We start from the raw sequence: 6,809 nt of genomic DNA on the forward strand, positions 1-6,809 counted from the left end.
TGTTGAAAATAGTTTTTGCTATCCTAGGGTTTTTGTTATTCCAGAAAAATTTGCAAATTGCCCTTTCTAACTCTGTGAAGAGTTGAGTTGGAATTTTGATGGGGACTGCATTGAATCTGTAGATTGCTTTCAGCAGGATAGCAACTTTGACTATATTAATCCTGCCAATCCATGAGCATGGGAGATCTGTCCATCCTCTGAGATCTACTTTGAATTCTTTCTTCAGGGACTTGAAGTTCTTATCATACAGATCTTTCACTCCCTTGTTTAGAGTCACACCCAAGTGCTTTATATTAGTTGTGACTATTGTGAAGGGTGTTGTTTCCCTAATTCCTTTCCCAGCCTGTTTATCCTTTGTGTACAGAAAGGCCACTGATTTGTTTGAGTTAATTTTATATCCAGCTACTGCACTGAAGCTGCTTATCAGGTTTAGGAGTACTCTGGTGGAATTTTTAGGGTCACTTATATATACTTTGATACCATCAGCAAATAGTGATATTTTGAATTCTTCCTTTCCAATTTGTATTCCCTTGATCTCCTTTTGTTGTCTAATTGCTCTGGCTAGGACTTCAAGTGCTATATTGAATAGGTAGGGAGAAAGTGAGCAGCCTTTTCTTTCTTTCTTTCTTTTTTATTTTTTATTTTCTTTTTTTTTTATTTTTAACAGATCTTGCCCGACTTTATTTGTAAGAACAACATAGGACACTGGTCATCTGCAAATAGTGTGTGGGGAGGTGTGTCACAGCAGTCTGTCTGTCTTCACATTGGCAGGAGCCTTTTCTGTGGGACCTTCACAGGGGCCTGGGCACCTTTGGGGACCTGAGCACCTTTGAGAGCCTGGGCTAGAGCTGAAGCCTGGGCCTTAGCTGGAGCTTTGGTCCCTGCCTTGGTTTGAACCTTAGGCTTCAGTTGGCAGAGCCTCTGACCTTTGGCCATGTAGCTTCTAATCTGCTTCCCAAGCTTAGGGTGAGCGATGAAAGCCAGCCGCTTGAGTTTGGGGCCTTTTGGCATCTTGGGCTTGATGGCCTGAGGCTTCACCAGGGCTTTGATGGCCTCTGTGCGTGCACTCACTGCCTTTGCATTGTTGGCCTGCATCTTCTTCAGGCCTTTCTTGTTGTGCTTCTAGGCAAAGCGCATGTTCCTCAGGAACTTGGGGTCAACCCCCTTAAGAGATTCCTATCTTTGCGACCAGGGTTTCTTGATGCCATTTCTGTGCCATTTGCGGGATTGGTTTTGTATGGTGTGGTTCTTAGACTTGGCCATGTCTACACAGTAACCTGCGGCTCCCGCCGCTGGGCAGCCTTTTCTAGTCCATGATTTTAGTGGGATTGCTTCAATATTCTTCATTTAGTTTGATGTTAGCTACTTGTTTGCCATACATTGCTTTTATTGTGTTTAGGTATGGGCCTTCAATTCCTAATCTTTCCAAGACTTTGATCATGAATGGGTGTTGGATTTTGTCAAATGCTTTCTCACCATCTAAAGAGATGATCATGTGGTTTTTGTCTTTGAGTTTGTTTACATGGTGTTTTAGGTTGATGGTTTTCCGCATATTAAACCATCCCTGCATACCTGGGATGAAGCCTACTTGATCATGATGGATGATCATTTTGATGTGTTCTTGGATTCAGTTAGCGAGGATTTTATTGAGTATTTTTGCATCTATAGTCATAAAAGAAAATGGTCTGAATTTCTCTATCTTTGTTGGGTCTTTTTGTGGTTTAGGTATCAGAATAAGTATGGTTTCATAGAATGAATTGGGTAGAGTACCTTCTGTTTCTATTTTGTGGAATAGTTTGAGTATTGGTATTGGGTCTTCTTTGAAGTTCTGATAGAACTCTGCACTAAACCCATTAGGTCCTGGGCTTTTTTTGGTTGGGAGACTATTAATGACTGCTTCTATTTCTTAAGAGATATGTGGCTTTTTAGATCTTAATCTGATCCTGATTTAACTTTGGTACCTGGTATGTGTCTAGAAAATTGTCCATTTCATCCAGGTTTTCCAGTTTTGTTGAATATAGCCTTTTGTAGAACGATCTAATGGTGTTTTGGATTTTCTCAGGTTCTGTTATATCTTTGTTTTCATTTCTGATTTTGTTAATTAGGGTACTGACCCTGTGCCCTCTAGTTAGTCTGGCTAAGGGTTTATCTAGCTTGTTGATTTTCTCAAAAAAAAAAAAAAATCAGCTCCTCCTTTGGTTGATTCTTTGTATACTTTTTTTTGTTTCCACTTGGATGATTTCAGCCCTGAGTTTGATTATTTCCTGCCTTCTACTTCTCTTGGTTGAATTTGCTTCCTTTTGTTCTGTAGCTTTTAAGTGTGCTGTCAAGCTGCTAGTGTGCTCTCTCTAATTTCTTTTTGGCAGCACTCATAGCTATGAGTTTTCCACTTAGGACTGCTTTCATTGTGTCCCAGAAGTTTGGGTATGTGGTGGCTTCATTTTCATTAAACCCTAAAAAGTCTGTAATCTTTTTCTTTATTTCTTTCTGGACCAAGTTAACATTGAGTAGAGTGTTGTTCAGCTTCCCTGTGAATGTTGGCTTTCTATTATTTATGTTGTTATTTAAGATCAGCCTTAATCCTTGGTAATCTGATAGGATGCATGGAATAATTTCAATATTTTTGTATCTGTTGAGGCCTGTTTTGTGACGAATTATATGGTCAATTTTGGAAAAGGTACCATGAGGTACTGAAAAGAAGGTTTGTTTTAGAATAAAATGTTTTGTAGATAATTGTTAAATCCATTTGTTTCATAACTTCTGTTAGTTTCACTGTTTCTTTGTTTAGTTTCTGTTTCCAGGGTCTGTCCATTGATGAGTGTGGGGTGTTAAAGTCTCCCACTAATATTGTGTGTGGTGCAATGTGTGCATTGAGCTTTACTAAAGTTCCTTTAATGAATGTGGCTGCCCTTGCATTTGGAGCATAGATATTCAGAATTGAAATTTCATCTTGGAAGATTTTACTTTTGATAGGTGTGAAGTGCCCCTCCTTGGGTTTTTTTTTTTTTTTTTTTTTTTTTTTTTGATAACTTTAGGTTGGAAGTCGATTTTATTTTATAATAGAATGGCTACTCCAGCTTGTTTCCTGAGACTGTTTGCTTGGAAAATTGTTTTCTAGCCTTTTACTCTGAGGTAGTGTCTGTCTTTTTCCCCGAGGTGGGTTTCCTGTATGCAGCAAAATGTTGGGTTCTGTCTATGTATCTAATCTGTTAGTCTATGTCTTTTTATTGGGGAATTGAGTCCATTGATATTAAGAGATATTAAAGAAAAGTAATTGTTTCTTCCTGTTATTTTTGTTGTTAGAGTTGGGATACTGTTCTTGCGGCTATCTTCTTTTAGGTTTTTTGAAGGATTACTTTCTTGCTTTTCTAGGGCATCATTTCCCTCCTTGTGTTGGGGTTTTTATTATCATTTGAAGGGCTGGATTCATGGAAAGATATTGTGTGAATTTGGTTTTGTCATGGAATACTTTGGCTTCTCCATCTATGGTAATTTAGAGTTTTCCTGGGTATAGTAGCCTGGACTGGCATTTATGGTCTCTTAGGGTCTGTAGAACTTCTGTCTGAATCTTCTGGCTTTCATAGTCTCTGACGAGAAGTCTGGTATAATTCTGATAGATCTGCCTTTATGTGTTACTTGACCTTTTTCCCTTACGGCTTTTAATATTCTATCTTTATTTAGTGCATTTGTTGTTCTGATTATTATGTGTCAGGAGAAATTTCTTTTCTTGTCCCGTCTATTTGGAGTTCTGTAGCCTTCTTGTATGTTCATGGGCATCTCTTTCTTTAGTTTAGGGAAGTTTTCTTTCATAATTTTGTTGAAGATATTTACTGCCCCTCTAAGTTGAAAATCTTTAGTCTCATCTATACCTATTATGCATAGGTTTGGTTTTCTCATTGTGTCCTGGATTTCCTGGATGTTTTGAGTTAGGATTTTTTTGCATCTTGCATTTTCTTTGGTTGTGTCCATTTTCTCTCTGGAATCTTCTGCACCTGAGATTCTCTCTTCCATCTCTTGTGTTCTGTTATTGATGCTTGCATCTAGGTTTTCTGATTTCTTTCCTAGGATTTCTATCTCGAGTTGTCTCCCTTTGTGTTTTCTTTATTGTTTCTATTTCCATTTTTAGATTCTGCATGGTTTTGTTCAATCTAAATCCATAAATGGACCAAATGTAAGAATAATAAAAATAGGGCAAAGGGAAGAAACTAAGGTCAAATGCACAGAAAATATTTTCAAGAAAATGATAGAAGAAAATTTCTGCAACCTAAAGAAGGTGGTACCTACCTAACAAGGTACAAGAAGCATACAAAACTCCAAATAAAAAAGGGTCAGAAAAGAAAATCACCACTATGCATAATAATAAAAACAATATGGGTACAGAACAGAAAAAAAAATGAATGTTAAAAGCTGTAAGGGTAAAAGAACATATAAAAGCAGACCCATTAAAATAACATCAGATTTCCCAATCTATAAAAGTCAGAATGACCTAGACAGATGTTCTACAAGTTCTAAGAGACCACTGATGCCAACTCAGACAACTAAATCCAGAAAATGATCACTGAGAATAGATGAAAAAAGAAAAACTTTCAGTGTAAAACTAAGTGTAAGCAGCAATTATCCACAGAACCAGCTCTACAAAAGGAGAAAGAAAGAAAACTTCAGTATGAAGAAGTAACCATACCCAATAATACACAAGGAATAAATAACCCCAGATGAACAAATCAAAAGAGTGGAGAGAACCCACATCATAACAACAAAATAACAGAAATCAACAAATACTGCTCACGGCTAATTCAATGTTAATGGCCTCCATTTCCTAAAAAAGACACAGACTAACTGATTGGATTAGAAAACACTAGCTACATTGCTGTTCCGTCCAATGAACACACCTATCATCAAGATAGATATATCCACCCTCAGGGTAAAAGGTTAGAAAAATATATTCCAAAAAGATGGACCCAAGAAGCAAGCATGTGTAGCTATTTTAGCATCTGACAAAATAGACTTTAAATCAAAACTAACCTGAAAAAAATGGGGAAGGATACAAAATACTCATCAAAGGAAAAATCCACTAAGAAGATATTCCAATTCTAAACATTTATGTATCAGACACAAAGGCAACCAAGTTCATAAAATAAACACTATTACAGCTAAAATAACATATTGACCCTTACAATGATAGTAGGTGATTTCAATACCCCATTTTCACCAGTAGACAGGTCCTCCAGACTAAAACTAAGCAGAAAAATACCAGAGTTGCATAATTTCATTAATCAAGCCCAGCAGGTGTTTACAGAACAATTCACCCAAACATAAAAAGAATGTTCTTTCTCTTCAGCAACTCAAGAAACTTTCTCCAAAATGGACCATATACTCAGACACAAAGCAAGTCTCAAAAGTTACAAAAAAAAAAAACCAAAAAACAAAACACACTGTATCTCATCTTACCACCACAGATTAATGCCAGATATCATCGATAACAGAAACAGCAGGAAGTTTACAAAATTATAGAGACTAAACAACTCACTACTGAATGAAAATTGGGTCAAGACAGTAGATAAGAAAGGAAAAGCTTTTACAATTGAATGAAAGTAAAAACACAGTATTCAAAAATGTATGAGACACAATGAGTACTGTTTAAGAGACAAGTCCATAGCACAAGTGCCTAGATTAGAGAGAGAGAGAGAGAGAGAGAGAGAGAGAGAGAGAGAGATCTCACCCTAGTGACTTAACAGCAAACCTAAAATCTCTAGGGCAGAAGGACCCTAAACGAGTAGAAGACAAGAAATAAAAATGCTCAGTCCTGAAGTCGGTAAAACAGAAACAAACAAACTTAAAAACAACAAATAAACAATGAATCAATGAAGAAAAAAGTCAATTCTTTGAGGAAAAACCAGTAAGATTGATAAACCCTTAGTCAAAATAACTGAAAAAGAGAGAGAGACCCAAATTTTACATATTAGAAAACAAGAGGACATTACAACCAACATTGCAGAAACCCAGAGAATTATAAGGGCATACTTTTAAACACCTGAGTTTTGACAAAGAAGCCAGAAATACACAATGAAGAAAAGAGAGAATCTACAATAAATAGTGCTGGTCAAATGGGTGGGTACATATGCAAGAATGCAAATCACCCTATATACAACTCATCAAGAAAAGGAAAAAGGACCTCACTATGTATTCAGTTTCCTGAATCTGAGAGAAGGTAGGGAATACTTTTGAACTCACCATCACAGGAGACTTCCTGAAGGTGACACCAATAGCACAGACACTAAGAACAACAATTACTTAACAAATGACATCAAATGAAACTGGAAAGCTTCTCCACTATCTTTCAAATTGGCAGGCTACAGAATGGGCAAAGTTCCTTACCAATTACACAAATGTCTGAGAAACATTTAAAAAAAATATTCACCATCCTTAGCAACCAGGAAGATGCAAAACAAAACTACTTTGAGATTTCATTTTGCTGGGTGTTAGTGGCACAGGGCACTTTAATCCTAGCACTCAGGAGGTAGATGCAGGCAGATCTCTATGAGCTCCAGGCTAACCTTGTCTAGAAAGTAAGTTCCAAGACAGGCAGGGCTGTTAGCTGTTACATACACACACACACACACACACACACACACACACACACACACACACACACACAACCCTGTAAATAAAAATAAATAAATAAAAAAGAAAGAAAGAAAAAGGAAGGATGGAAGGAAGGAAGGAAGAAAGAAAGGAAGGAAGAAAGAAAGAAAGAAAGAAAGAAAGAAAGAAAGAAAGAAAGAAAGAAAGAAAGAAAGAAAAAGAAAGAA

General features: G+C 36.9%; 1 pseudogene; it reads right to left on the reverse strand.

The window, feature by feature from the left end:
- Window positions 1–685: 685 nt before the first annotated feature.
- On the reverse strand, window positions 686–1,263 carry LOC110308716 (annotated as a pseudogene).
- Window positions 1,264–6,809: the final 5,546 nt, after the last annotated feature.

The sequence above is a fragment of the Mus caroli genome, chromosome 13, assembly GCF_900094665.2.
Source record: "Mus caroli chromosome 13, CAROLI_EIJ_v1.1, whole genome shotgun sequence".
In the NCBI taxonomy this organism is placed as follows: domain Eukaryota; kingdom Metazoa; phylum Chordata; class Mammalia; order Rodentia; family Muridae; genus Mus; species Mus caroli.